This window comes from Mobula hypostoma, chromosome 10 (genome assembly GCF_963921235.1).
Source record: "Mobula hypostoma chromosome 10, sMobHyp1.1, whole genome shotgun sequence".
Lineage (NCBI taxonomy): Eukaryota > Metazoa > Chordata > Chondrichthyes > Myliobatiformes > Myliobatidae > Mobula > Mobula hypostoma.
In genome coordinates, this window is record NC_086106.1 from 8,935,769 (window position 1) to 8,951,886 (window position 16,118).

Below are 16,118 nucleotides of genomic sequence, written 5' to 3' on the forward strand. Positions count from 1 at the left end.
GGTAGGGACAGTCACAGGATTTAACAAATATCCAGTTGAACATTTGAAATCCTATGTGTCTAGACTACAGTATGCTGTTAGTTCGTTTCTAAATTCTGTATATCTTCCCTGTTGCAAGCAATGAAACGGTGAGCTGAAGGCCCTAATTTGAAAGCGGAAAATTCAAAATGATAAAGGATATTTTTCAATGAATAAATTGCATGAGCTGGATATTTCTTTCAGATATCTGAACAGAATGAAAATATTTTTGTTTTCCTGCTACACGACGCTCCTTTGCATATCGAGCTAGTTAAAGGAAAACAGGAATTCAGACATTGAGGTAAATATACAATTAAAGTCCAGATTTGTCACCATAAATTCAATAGGATTTTATTTCCTGCTGATATCACAGTGGAACAAAGAAATGCAATAGAATCAATCAAAGCTGAAGCAGAGAGGCTGACAAATAACCACAAGAAACAAGTAATGACAGTATTTATAAATATAATCGTAATACCGGCATATCCAAACAAAACCGAGTCCAAATTTGGAATAATTGTTAATACTCTCAACAATACTACAATGCCTAAGAAAATCAGATTTAATTAGGCCAGAAGAAGTAGCTTTCCTAATGGAGCATAGAATGGATAACCGAACCAAGTCAGTTAAGCGATAAACTGAGGAAATATTAAGGCAATATAAGGTCAACACAACATGGGATAAATTTTACAAAACCATACTAGACTTTAACGATACAGTAAAACAATAATTAAGTGCATACAAAAGCAGATTAAATAGATACATGAAATGAGGCAACAGATCAGAAACAACGAGAAAGCTTTACACGGGCCTTTGAAACTGAAATCGCGGCAACAAAATGGCATCAATCGTACGAACTAGGATTTCCAACTAACACATGGATAATGAGCTTTGGTCCAATATCTGGCTAAACACATCAAAACATGATCAAGAAGCAAGCTGGATTTGGAAGAGAAAGGAATGCTCTTACACAACTAAACACACGCAAGCACCAGAAAATATAATGGAAATGCTAAAAGTGGTTATAAGAAGTAAACAGAATTGACGGTTTACTGGCAGTACTAATATACAAAATAATTGGTATAAAATATACTTTCCGCCATATATGTTTGTTAACACAAAATAAATAAATTATTAAAATCCGGAAGAAGTGTCTTCATTTTTTACAAATTGTAAAGCATATCTCTTAACTGAAGAAGCAATTTATTGAATTGGATGAACATTGGGTATCAAATCCTTAACAACGAAACCCGTTTATCCTGACACATCTTCTATACATGGCTGATCTGAAATTCTGGCCCACTTCATCAGTAAATTTAAAGCAATTAATTCTAAAGTAGAACTATTTTCTAAAGATATAAGAATAAGCTTTGGACTAGATAGGTGCAGAACATTAAACACAAGGGAAGGAGCAATAGAATTAGCAGAACATAGCACGAGAGGGAACAGATTTAAGGTGCTTGGCAGTAGGTAGAGAGGAGATGTCAGAGATAAGTTTTTTATGTGGAGAGTGGTGAGTGGTGAGTGGGTGGAATGGGCTGCCGGCGACGGTGGTGGAGGCAGCTACGATAGGGTCTTCTACAATACTCCTGGATAGGTACACGGACTTCGAAAAATAGATGGCTATGGGTAACTCGAGGTAATCTCTGAAGTAAGAACGTGTTCGGCACAGCTTTGTAGGCCGAAGGGCCTGTATTGTGCTGTAGGTTTACTACGTAAGTATTAGGGATATCAGTAAACACGGAACATAGATCACAATGCGATCAAGCGAAAACTTCTGATAAAATTGACTTCAGTGTTCAAAAAAAAACGCCGAATGGCGCTCAATAACATAAAATATACAACCAAAGCAAAGATAACAAATACTTTTGCTGTACTTAGATAATAATATACTATTTATTTTCACAATAGCCTGGTCGAAAATCGATCTGGAAATCCTGCAAGAGGACAATCCTGACAGAGGGCAAAGCAAAGTTTTATCTGCAGAGTGCTTGAGGAATAATTCTTCCTCCTTGTCTTGCCTCCCTGGACAATATTTCCTCCACAGTGCATAGAGGGTCGGGGTGCGAAACCAAATTACCTGCTTTCCAGGGTCCCACCATGAAACAAAACAATCCTCCTTAGAACACCTGGAGAATAAAGAAACATACGTAAGGCTTCTTCCCAATGACTACAGCTCTGCCTTTAATCCCATCATTCCAAATAAACTGATTCCTAAGCTCCGGAATGTGGGCCTTAGCACTCAGATCTGCAGCTGGATCTTCAACTTCCTCACAGACAGGACCCAGGTTGTAAAAATAGGGAACAAGCTCTCCTCTACAATCACTCTGAGCACCGGTGCCCCACAAGGCTGTGTACCCAGCCCCCTGTTGTACTCACTGTACACCCATGATTGTGTAGCCAAGTTTCCATCGAACTCAATATATAAGTTTGCTGATGACTCAACAATTGTAGACTGTATCTCGGGTAATGATTAGTTTGAGTAGAGAGAGAAAATTTAAAAACCTGGTGGTATGGTGCGAAGACAATAACCTATCCCTCAACGTCAGAAAGACGAAGGAATTGGTTGTTCACTTCAGAAGGAGTAGTGGACCGCACGACCCTATTTACATCGGTGCTGCGCAAGTGGAACAGGTCAAAAGCTTTAAGTTCCTCGGGGTCAATATCACAAATGAACTGACTTGGTCCAAGCAAGCAGAGTCCATTGTCAAGAAGGTCCACCAGCGCCTTTACTTCCTGAGAAAACTAAAGAAATTTGGCCTGTCCCCTAAAACCCTCGCCAATTTTTATAGATGCACTGTAGAAAGCATTCTTCTAGGGTGCATCACAACCTAGTATGGAATTTGTTCTGTCCAAGACTGAAAGAAGCTGCAGAAGATCGTGAACACAGCCCAGCACATCACACAAACCAATCGTCCGTCCTTGGACTCACTTTACACCGCACGCTGTCGGAGCAGTGCTGCCAGGATAATCAAGGACACGACGCACCCAGCCAACACACTTTTCGTCCCTCTTCCCTCGGGGAGAAGGCTGAGGAGCTTGAAGACTCAAACGGCCAGATTTGGGATCAGCTTCTTTCCAACGGTGATAGGACTGCTGAACAGATCCTGACACCGATCTGGGCCGTACTCGCCAAAATCTGTACCTGCCTCTCGTTACTATTGTTTTTTTGCACTACCTTACTTTCCCTTTTCAATTTTCTATTTCTGATTTATATTTTAATTTTTTAATATTTACTATCGATTTGTAATCCAGGGACGTGAGAAAAAATTAAAATTATTCACTTATTTACGCAGCACTTTTCGTACAGACAATGTATCTCAAAGTGTTTTACAATGCAATAAAGTGCAATCATCAAAATTAAAGCCGAAAAGATTTTGTTTAAAAGCAATGGGACGACAGACCACCAAAGACATCCATCTCTCTATAAGAGTGGCTCACGTGGTATGCTGCTCATCTCATTGTTCAAAAAGTTGACCAGCCAATTACCTTCTGAGGGAGATTGCTTAACTTCAAGGGATCCGCAGAACAACATCTGAGTGCTAAAACAATCAGTAAAACTAAAACTCTTAGGTGATCTACCACGGTGTCCGACCATTGAAAGCTGTAAAAAGGAGTAAGAGAATTTTAAAATTACTTCTAAAAAATACAGAAGGCGAATGAAGACTTGTTAAGACGGGAGTGCAAGAATCCCTCCTCCTAGTTCTAGTTAAAATTCTAACAGTGACCTTTTCGATAAGTCACGTTTGTGAATAGATTGCTCTGAAAGGCCTGTAAAAAGTGCATTGTCGTAATTTCGTCTAGTCAATATAAAGGAATGAATTAGTTTCTTCAGCATCAATAATGTGACAGAAACGAATTCACCATTGCAATATATCTTATGTGCTGAAATATTGCTTTAATATTGAACTAATATCATTGTTAGCACCTCACTACATATTTTCCTTAATTATGGATCGTTTATGAAACTGAATCTAAACTATCTGTTCAGTGTTTAATGAAAAAATGGAAACGGTATTACACAACTTATACATTTATTCATCAAAACAACTATTGACAACCCCTGCTTTCAGTTGTGTATTTAATTTCTCTAAATTTGAATAAATTAACATTGGCACCTTCGTTATAATTTCCCTGGTGACTATTATTGTGTACAGATATAAAGACAGTGATTACACTGCATATCATACTTCAGGACGTCGACAGCAATGCATGCGCCTCCAAAAATCTTGGCGCTAGTTATTTACTATTTCATCATTGCAGTCATCGGCATTATTGGTAAAGTATTGTTATTTGTTATGAATCTGCAAAATGCTGTGAATGGTCGATTCTCTGATGTATTTATTGGTATTGCTGTTTTCTGTCAATTGCACGTTTTACCCCTTTGATATTCTACCAGTCTTCTTAACACATTTTAATTGTTGCTCTTTGACTGTACCATCTTAATTGAACATTTATCATTTTATTTTCTTTATCTCTTTGTAGTCTATTTTATCAGAGCGCTGGAGTTTTCTTCTTCTCTATAAAGGTTCCAGTTTTCAATAATTTTGATATTTATTGAACCATCTATTCTCAGTTTGAGGATAAACAGCCAAGTGAAATAGAGCCAATCGCGATTCCTATGTCATTTCCATTAACTGTTTCAGCCTATATTCAGAACCAAATCCGCTTTGGGAGTTTTAGACAGGATGTAAGGTGCTAACGAAAGATAAGCTTTGGGTGTAAAAATATTGAGAAACGGAATATTTTGAAACTCAGTAATTACAGGATAATGACTTGAAATGTGAATTTTGTATGTAAAATACTGCTTACAACATTATAAAATGGACTAAATTGCATCGAAAAGAGTGCAGCGAGGATTCAGAAGGATCTGCGATAGTGAGTTTCAAATATGAGGAGATACTGGATTAATGTTTTTGTATGGCATCATCAGAGAGGGCAGAGAGAATTGTGATGCAGGTACAGATAAGATAGATATTTGGAAATTGTTCTCGCTCGTGAATTAGGTAAAGGCAGAAGTTGTAGCTTTCGTGTAAATGAGAAGAACTTTCGAATGGATCTGAGGTAGATAATTTTCAGTTTTAGGTAGGTTGCAATCTGTTGATACCCTGCCAGAAAGCGGTTGGAGGCAGGCACGCTCAGAACATTTAAGGAATACAGTGCTGGGCATTTAAATTGCCAAGACATTGAAGCCTGCAGACTCGACTAGTGTCTGGGAATAGGTACTTTTTGATGGTGGATTGAAGTGTCAATTTCCAACATGTAGAACTCGAAATGATTAACATGCTACTTTTTCATTGAGTTGCTTGATTTGGATGATACAGTAGAGTTTTTTCTTCCACAAGTACCGATATACATGTTTATCACATCTGCTGTAAATAGACCCAACAGCTTATCTTCCACAAAAAAAAAATGTGGAAATAGTTTCTTCTGTTTCATCACCTTCCGGCTGAAGAAATTCTACCTCGTCTATTTTGAGAAGAAGTCACATTATCTCCACTCTACGTCAGAGATTCTAGACACAATTCAGAAATTAATCATTGTCTACGTGTCCATTTATTCTAGACTTCTGTATCTTGTAGGTAGCACTGAAACCACGCCGCCTCATCGATCCTTTTAAACTATTTAAAGTGCAGACTCTGTGACACAAAACAGTCTTCACGTCTTAAACCTTTCATTTCTGGATTCATTCTTGTCTTTTTCCTGCGGGTCATATCCCATGTCAGCTCTTAATACATTTAATACTGGCCCAAAATTTCCCAAGGTATGCCGAGTACGGTCCGACCAACACCCAGTATAGTTTCAGATGTATTGCTTTCCCTTTGTATACATTATTTCCCACAATAAATGCTAACATTGACTTTACATTTCCTTTCTGCCCATCAGCCTAAAAGTTGAAATTGGGGAATAGTCCGCTAAGAATCCCAGTTCCATTTTCACAACTGATTTCTGAATTTTTAACCATTTTGAAAATATTCTAAATCTTTATTCTTGCTACAGCATTGCATAACTACACACTTCACGAAAACTGTATTCTATCTGGCTATCCTTTTCCCACTCTTCCAGCTTATGGAGTATTTCTGCAGACTCTGCACCACAATCTTTTCCCCCACCCATCTTGGTATCATCTTCAAACTGGGTAACCTTGCGAACATCCATTTCATTCATTTCTATGTGAAAAGTTATCTGCCCAACAATGACTCTTATTACCTACAGCCAATCTGAAAATGACACTGTGATCCCCAGACTGACTTCTGCTATTCGGCCAATTATTTATCCATGCAAGTATTTTTTGAAAACTATGGTCACAAAACTTGTTTAGCGGCCTTACTTGTAGTGTTGTCGAGTGTCTGTTGAAAGTCGAAACGAGTAACATCCACCAGTTCTCCTTTGTCTAAATTCTTCGTTACGTCCTTCAGGAATTCTAAATGATTTTCCAGGTTAGATCTCCCCTTAACGAAACTATGCTGACTTTGTTTTATTCTATTATGTACTTCACTGTTCTCCGAAATTCCACCCTCAGTAGTTGACTCATCTATCTATGGAATTGTTAAATGGAGCAAGGCCATAGATGTGAAGATACATATTATCCTTTTCCAAAATCCTCAAGCACGGAGAATGGTGGTGTGTTACCAAAAGAAGAATTGTTTCGATTTTTTTAAAATGGGAATGAAAAATGAAACATAGAAATCCAGAGCAGATAGTCTACATTCAGTGGTGTGAGGATTGTATTTTAGCTTCTTCCCGAACATTCTGGGGAAAAAAATCTCAGTGATTCAAGCTGATAAGAACAGTACAAGTGTGTAAAATCAATCGAAAAAAAAATCACAATAATACACCATATACTTGATCTGGATTTATTTCCACGGAGATAGACTCCCCGGTGAGTGAGAATGTTACAACATCACAATGTAGTCAATCACATGACTCTAAAGTAGCGTACAATTTGTCAAATTAGTGTGACGTGGCAAAGCATAAAATGTTACTTAGAATACCCATAACTACAAAGTGTATTTGTGATTTCTAGCGTTTTACCTTTTAGTTATATACACATGCTCCTACGCACAAAATATAAGCACACACAACGGACTCACTATACTACACACAGACAGACAGACAGACAGACACACACACACACACACACACACACACAAACAACCGGGCAGCAGTGTTTTCTGATTTGTGGGATGCATTAGGCCCTCCTGCCACGGTGTCGCTTGTAGCAGTCACCAAGGGAGTTGATGCCGGAGGTGGTGTCGGGGAGATAGGAGACCTCTGTGAATGTGCTAGAATTCGTACAGAGTTAGGGTCTGACCTCTCACTTCAGTGCTGCTGTCCATGGCCATGTCCTCTTGGTGGTTCACTGGGTGCTGCTTTCCAGTGCTTGCTTGGTGGAAGAACAAAATGCAGCAGGATAACATCTCATGAACCAACAACTTACAGGCCATGCCTCTTAGGAACTTGGTTTATTTTACCATTTCATGTGACGGTATATTTGTTTCAATTATCAGAACCCTATGTGTTGTAAGTGCTATGTGTTGTGTGCTGCGTGTTGTTGGCAATGTGGTTTGCACCTTGGCCCAAGAGGAATGCTATGTTCATAAATGGTTGAATGTAAATTAAACCTGAACTTGAATTTGAAACTGACCTTTAATATGCACTGTTTTTTTTTGGCAAAGCGACAGACTCTCTGTTAAGTTACAAGCTACAAACTGTTACACTATCACTGCGCAGTTATTCAAATGGAATTATTAAATGGCTAACTGTTATCTCATTCAAATTCCAAAACAATAAATTGTGCACTGTGCCAATTTATCTCAGTTTCAACATTTGGTATTGCCACAAGCATGTTAAAAACCAAAATGTATCAAATATATATCACACACAGACGGCATACACATCATTATCACCACCCCCACACACACACATAAACAGGCACACAATATACACACACACGGAAATACACACACCACATTAGCACAATGCATTTCTACTCTTTCCTCTATGGTCAAAACACCACTCACTCATACCACAAATTAACCCATCAAGCAAACTACACTGACAAACATTTAAAAAAACTGACCACCCATAAATCTGTCTCACACACATAATACAAAAATAATTATGTTATGATTACATATGCCTTTCACATCATGGAGGAAGACTTCACTCCTACTCGGTTGAAATTTCTCCGTAACTAGCAAATAGTATCTGCCAGACTGGAGGACTCAACACAATTGCCTAATGTTATTCCACCATGAATTACATAATCGCTGGTCACACTTTGGTAAATCATCAACATCTCTATGCTTCATCTGTGTGCATACAGGCAGAATCTGAAGAGAGGTAAGAGGATAACCAAGAGCAAAGCGTTTTACACACACACACACACACACACACACACACTCAAACTCAATGCTCTGTCTTCCTCCATTCCAGCTAATTTGGCGGTGATTGTAATACTGTTGCGCAGACGATGCGGGCTCACCAGATGTATCACTGCTTACTTGCTGTCGATGGCGGCGACAGATCTCCTGGTCATTATCGCGGGCGTTATATTAAACCGGATAGCTCCGATGAATTTCCCGTCAGGTCCCTTCAATATGATTCCGGCCTGTAATGCGAACTTCGTGCTAGGTTACGCCGCAAGAGACTGCTCCGTCTGGGTGACGGTGATGTTCACGTTTGATCGCTTTGTGGCTATTTGCTTCCAAACTCTTAAAAGAAAATATTGCACGGAACGAACGGCGTCTATTGTGATCGGAGCGGTGGGTGTACTGGGCTGTTTGAAAAATATATTTATGGCGTTTATATTTGAACCTCCGCATAAAGCAGACCCCACACCGTGCATAATTGCTTCAACATTTTATACCTCACCTGGCTGGATAGCATACGACTGGATGGAAAGTGTTTTAAACCCTTGTCTGCCATTCGTTCTCATTTTGCTGTTTAACTTTCTAACTGTCAGGCACATTTTACTGGGCATTAGAATTCGCAGGAAACTCCAGGGCGGCGGCAGCAGTGAAAACCAGAGTGACCCGGAGACGGACAATCGCAGGAAGTCTATCGTCCTGCTGCTAAGTATCTCAGGTATCTTCATTCTCTTCTGGCTGCTTGAACTAATAAATTTCCTCTACGTTCGCATTGCTGACTTCGCTTACTTCTCAGGTTCCAATGTCAGTGACTTAATTTTCCCTCTTGAAGAAAGCAGATTCGCGCTTCAGTTCCTGTGTTCCTGCGTGAATCCATTTATTTATGGAGGGACGCAGAGCAAAATCAGGGACGAGATAAAAGTGGGGCTGAAATATCCACTGGCTGTCATTAATAAATTTATAAAATAAACATTTTATTTTTTGAAATGGTACATGTTGCAAAGTATCATCATCTTCCTTTGTGTAATCTCGCTTGCTCGGTTTTGTCCAGTTCTGGTCACCTCACTATAGGAAGGATGTGGAATCATTGGAAAGGGTACAGAGCAGATTTACCAGGATGCTGCCTGGTTTAGAGAGTATGAATTATGATCAGAGATTAAGGGAGCTAGGGCTTTACTCTCTGGAGAGAAGGAGGATGAGAGGAGACATGATAGAAGTGTATAACGTATTAAGAGGAATAGATAAAGTGGACAGCCAGCGCCCTTTTCCTAGGGCACCACTGCGCAATACAAGGGGACATGGGTTTAAGGTAAGGGGTGGGAAGTTCAAGGGGGATAGTCGATGAAGGTTTTTCACTCACAGAGTGATTGGTGCGTGGAATACACTGCCTGACGTAGTGGTGGAGGCAGCTACACGAGTGAAATTTAAGTGACTACAAGGCAGGTATAAGAAGGAAATTAAGGTGGGGGGTTATATTGGAGGCAGGATTTGAGGGTCGGCACAATGATGTGGGCCGAATGGCCTGTACTGTGCTGTACTATTCTATGTTCTATAAAGTCAAAATCAAAGTCAAAGTCAAAGTCGACATTATTGACGTATGCACGGATATACAGTATGTCTGCACAGCTGTATACTCGTAGCGGCATTATAGACATGCAGCATGTAATTAATCAATGTTTCGTTGTTTATTGTCACGTTCGAAAGAGTAGTGCAAAGTTTTAGTTTGCATGCTGCCATTAGATCACTTTATTTAAACAATACATTGTGATTGTACAAGGGAGTGTAATAGAATGCTGAATAAAGAGGAGGGAGGAGAAGATGGCGGCGCGACGCAGCGCGCGCGGCCGTCCCGAATGAATATCGTATATGTTAAGTAAGGGGCCGTGCACAATCTGGATTTGATGGAGGGTAGCCGTGAGAAGCGCAGAGAAACATCTGGAATAGCTTCTGAAATGTCTGCTTCGCTTCCACTGCTACTGTGCGATCGAGAATCTCTGGACTCGAAGGCCCCAAATCCTCGGCTTTGCGTATCGCCTGTTGCCGGGGCCGGTGTCGAAGCGCTGGGTCGGGATGGTGCTCGGTGCTCGGTGTCGGAGAGCTGGTCGGAGGCTCGGAGTTTAACGGACGGACTCGGAGTCGGACTGTGGTCAGATGCTTCCAGGATGCTGCACCGGCAAGTTAGCTCTGGAGGTTTACCGTCTGCGTGAGATGATGGAACTTTCGAGAGACTTTGAGACTTTTACCGTGCCATGGTCCGTTCTTATCAAATTACGGTATTGCTTTGCACTGTTGTAACTATATGTTATAATTATGTGGTTTTTGTTAGTTTTTAAGTCGGTTTGTCATGCGTTTTTCGTGATATCATTCTGTAAAAAAATATTTTATCATTTCTTAATGCACACATTACTAAATGACAATAAAAGGGGACTGCGTGTCCTCATAATCATCATAAGATCGTCGTGGCTATCGGTCGAGGTCGAGGATAACGTTCTTCGTTCTGAAGAAGTGGTCCACAGAGCGAAGACGCCTGTGCGCGTATTTGTTTAACGTGTTCTTGTTGTTGCACTCCAAGAAGAGCACGATACCTCACAAATCATCCAACTGATTTCAATGGCATAGAGCTGATGAATTTGTTGTAGCCTTCAGCCGCCTTCACAGCCGTTGAGTTCGAAGTAACTTCGCCCGTCTGTTCCATTGTTGAGGTCTTGGCTGGATTGTTCTTTGTCAGCAAACTCACCCTCGACCTTACCGCCATAGGTGAGCTTACCAGGTGCATAGCTCCAGACGGCATTACTCTCCGGGTCACAGGACCACAGAAGCTTCTCCATCACGACAAGCTGACAATCCACGGAGCGGTGAATAAAGATATTGCAGTTACAGATAAAAGTGCACTGCATGTCGACTAACGCAAAACAATGCATGAACCTCTCTCGCCTCCCCACTTGTTCCAGCAGAAAGAATGAGCCCCACCACCCACAATGCAAGTAATAGCAAAGAACTAAAAGAGACCATGCTCTCGAGTCCATCAAGAACCACTACTCATCCCAGCAAATTAACCTCCCAAAACTCTCTCTGTGTCAATAACGAGGGAGAGACAGGTATCGCTCCTTCCACAAGAAAGGGTGAACGAATGGCCTGTTTGATGTCTCCCGAACCCAACACTACTCTGTTACCTGTCTCACATCCCTTCCGTGGCGCTCCACTCTTGGAATTCCCACAATCCTTGACTCCCGCAGATTTACAGACTTGCATTTTGCTCCACGTTGACAAATATAGTACTGTGCAAGAGCCTTAGGCACCCTAGTAATTCATTTGAGCCTGAGAGCATTGCAATGTACTGTAAGTCCTATCCTCAGTGGACTGCCGAAAATCCATCACCACTCTCTTATCTAAGTCGGTATCCATTTGCTGTTCTTTATTTTATCCTATGAATAATTCTTTCTAACCTGATTCACAATCAGCAAGATATCACAAGTCTTATTATCAGCAAAGTTGCTTATCATACCATAAACGTCCATATCGTGAAAATTTGCAAAAGTAATGCTTTCAGATATTATCCATGGCTGCATATCTTGAACCGGCTTCTCCTGCCTTCCCCTTGCAATCCTTACCTTACTTAACCGATAAAATTAACGACCATCTCTGCCGTAAATACACCCTATATAACATGGGCTGCATAAGTATTTGGCAATGAATTCCACAGATTCACATATTCTACTTTAAATTAGCTTCATTTAGTCTGATACTGTGGTCTCGTATACTAGACCATCCCCTCCGCGTCCACTCTATACATTTGTTTCATATTTCCTTGAAATAATCCCTCATACATTTAGGTTCCAATGAATGCAGTCCAGAGGGCATCAAACGCTTAACAGAGTAAACATTTCATTCCTGGGATAATTCTTGTCAAACTCCTCTGAACCCTTTCCATGCCAATATACCCTCGTCACTCACTGAGTGCTACTGGTACCATGTAACCTAGTACTACCTGTCGCAAGGTCGGGCGGTCGGCGATTAAACCGGCTCCCCCAACCAGGCTTGCCTGTTGAAGAGAGTACCGAGACACCCCGCAGGACGAAAATCAAGACCTGTCAAAGGGCGGATGAACCCTCTCGTGAGGTCAGTGGCCATCTAGTGAACACGTGCCGTGAAGCGCGGAAAGATTATCCCTTGCATCGATGCTTGGTCCGGCCATTCACTGCAACAGAACGTCCCCAAACCGTCTTGGAGCACACCATGCCGCTGGATCCGGGAGGGGATGTCAAGAAGGTGAGTCTGGACCTGTGCAACCCCCTACTCACCTAAATCCACTCATACACACGCTATTCCTTTCTGAGCAGTGGGGTACCATCCCGCTAACTGACTGAAAGGAACAGTCATCATCCTATGAGACGGATAGCCAGAGAGAGGGAGTGACCCTTCCTTAGGTACGGGGCTCAAAATTGCTCAGAATATTTCAAAAACGGTACGACCAACAGCTTATTAAAACATGCCAGTCCATCTTAGCTTGTATATTCCAGTCATCCTAAAATTCACAGGAGCAATGCACTCATCGTTTCTTTTACGCAGTCATCCTTCAAATTAAATTTCTGGGAGCCCTGAAATAGGTCTCTTAGATCACTGTATCTTAGATTTCTGTATTTTTTCATCATTTAGGAAATAGCCAAAACATTTATTTTTCCTTCAAAATTGCATAACGAAACGCCTTCCTGCATTGTATGCCATCTGTCATTTTTTTGGACAGTGCCTAAGGAAACCTTTCTGACGACTTCCGGCGCTGGGCTACAAACTCTTCCTCCACCTATCTTAGTATCATCAGCAAACTTGGCTGCAACGTCATCAGTTCCCTCAGTCAGATGATTCATGCTTAAAATGAAAACTTATGACTCAATACTGACCACTGTAGAACCCGTTTGGTTACCGATAGTCATCCTGAAAAGGACCTCTTTATCGTTAAACTGACTTCTTCGTGTCAGTCCATTTTCTATCTTTGCTGCAACCTTGCCTCTGATACCATGGTTTCAAATCATGTTTAAGAAACTCCTATGTATGACTCGAACAAATATCGTGTTCTGTCGGAGTCAGTGATCTATAGTTGTCCTTAAACTGCATTGCTTCACTTGGTGTGTGCCCGCTCTCGAAGACTGTCAATCAGCCTGGCACTTTCGAAATCTCTAGTAGCGTCCTGGAAGATTTGCTCCTTTGATGTGCGGCCTTGTGTGGCCCTGTGCATGTCTCCTGGGAAGGCGATTTTGAGAGATGAGGAGAGCTTAGAAATGAGGTTGCTTTATAATTGCCATGTTTCAAGAAACAGAGAAAATTTTGTCTCTATACCGTTCACATCATTGAGGTAGTACAATGTAAAACAATAACAGGTGCGCAATAAGTTGAAGCAGCTGTAGTGAACGTGTACTGCAGGCAGACAATAAGGTACAAGCCCATAAAAACGTAGATTATGAGGTCGATAATCAATCTTATCATCTTCTAGGACATTTTATTAGTCTTCCAATGCTGGAGAGAAGCTGGTTTTCAGTCTACAGATGCGTACTTTCAGGCTTTCTTTTGTTTGCTGGAGAAGCGAGAAGACAGAATTTACGATACAGCTACAGTCTTTGATTATGCCAGCTACATTAATAAGAGGTGGAGAAGTATAAGAAAAGTTTATGAGGTGTTGACTAGTTTCAGTGATGTGCAGAACGGTATAAATAAACTCATTATGGTCAAGGCAGATCAGTTGCCAAATCAGCCGCAATGCATCCAAGTGACATGGTTTCCATGGTCGGCTGATGGTAATTGGTAAGTGGAGATGCCAAATTTCCTCAGTACTCCAAGGACATAGGGGCACTTGTGAGCTTTCATTGTCGTCGTGTCTATATGTTTGCACCAGGATAGGATATTTTTGATTTCCGCTCTTCGGAACTTGAACGACTCGTGACATACAACTACCGTACTCGTCAGTCGAGAAGCTGAGAGGAACAACGGATAGATAGTAGACAATTTTTCCACAATCTCAATCAGATTTGTGATCACTGCATTATGTTACGTATTATTTGTTGATTCACAAGAGTACGAAAGTGTAAAGACTATAATTACTTGAATTTACGAAATTAAATGAATGAATAAATCAATAAATAAAAACAGAATAACGATGTCGTATCATTGGCACATGAACCAGTTAGAAATCTGATGCCTGAGAGGCAGAAGCTGTTCCAGAATTATTCCAGGAAAATGGGTGTGCAGTATGGGTTGGATGAGGCGGAAGTATGGAGATCTTGGAGCGCCATTTCGTCAAGATTCCATTCGCGTCCTCATCGGTGCAGTGGAGAGTAAAGCGAAAGATACGTTTGGCACCAACTTGGCTGCAGGAACTGCCGAAATATGTTCCGTGACGTCTTGACGCCTTAAGGGCTCCAGTCCGGATTTTCCATTTGTGTCATAAGGGGGGTGTTGGAGGCGGACACAAATGCAAGGCACAGACACTGAAGTACTAGGATCAGCACTTGGTGTGTCAGGAAAGCAAGGGAAATGGGGAAGAAAGGACGCTAGGCATTGACACAGGCCCTGGACGAGCCTAGGATGCAGGTCTTCGGCTTGGACTTCGACAAGAAACACGGAATCCGGACAAGAAACTAGGAAAAAGGAGCCTGGATGACACGGAACTCCAGAACCAGTGCTTGGACAAGGACCCAGAACCTGGGTCTTGGTTGGGACTCGGAACCTGGGTCTTAACTCGGAACCGGAACACAGGTTTAGGCGAGGACTGGGGACTAGGATCTTGGCAAGGACAGGAGGTGGCTACAGAACAGGACGTGGAACTCCTGCACAGGACGAGGCACATGGACAGGACAAGAACGCAAATCCTTGCCTTGGACAGGACGAGGTACTTGGACGTGGCTTGGACAGGACGAGGCTCTAGGACGTGGCTTGGACAGGAAGTGGTTCTTGGCCGTGGCTTGAAGCGGACGAGAGACTCCTTGAGCGGGACGAGGGAACCCCAGAACCGGGCTGGGCGAGGTACTCCTGGGCTGTGCGAGGAACATGGACAGGACGAGAACACAAAGCCTTGACTTTGTTGGGGGAGACAGGAACGCAGAGCCTTGATGGAGGGAGACAGGAAAGCAGAGCCTTGGCCGACGGAGACAGGAACACAGAGCCTTGGTCGTGAGAGAACAGGAACATAGAACACAGAGCTGGACCCCTCCTTGTGAATATGACTTGGGCCGGGGCTCAACACAGAGTCAGGATCCCTCCTAAGCAGCAGAACGTATGGCCGGGACTCATACACAGAACTCTGAGAGACAGATATCTACTCAAGGTAGCGGCAGACGGCCGGACCTACCCAGTGGAGACGAGGGCACAAAGAGACGGTTCCCAACACATGGTAGCAACGGCCGGACCTACCTAGTGAAGGCGTGGACACAGAGACGGTTTCCAACACAAGGTAGTGGCAAATGACCGGACCTACCTAGCGAAGGCGTGGACACAGAGACGGTTACCATCTCAAAGTAGCGGTAAACGGCCAGACATACCTAGCTAAGGCATGGACACCGAGACAGCTCCAAACAACGAAAGACAGTCCCTTATCTAGGCACAGCAAGTCTCCGGTCTTGCAACGGCGGCAGGACTTGACAGCGATACAGGCGAGGACACAGACGAGGTTGCAGGCAAGTCTTCAGGCCAAGGCTTCAGGCAGAGGCCGCAGGCAAGCATTGAGGCAGAAGGTGAAGG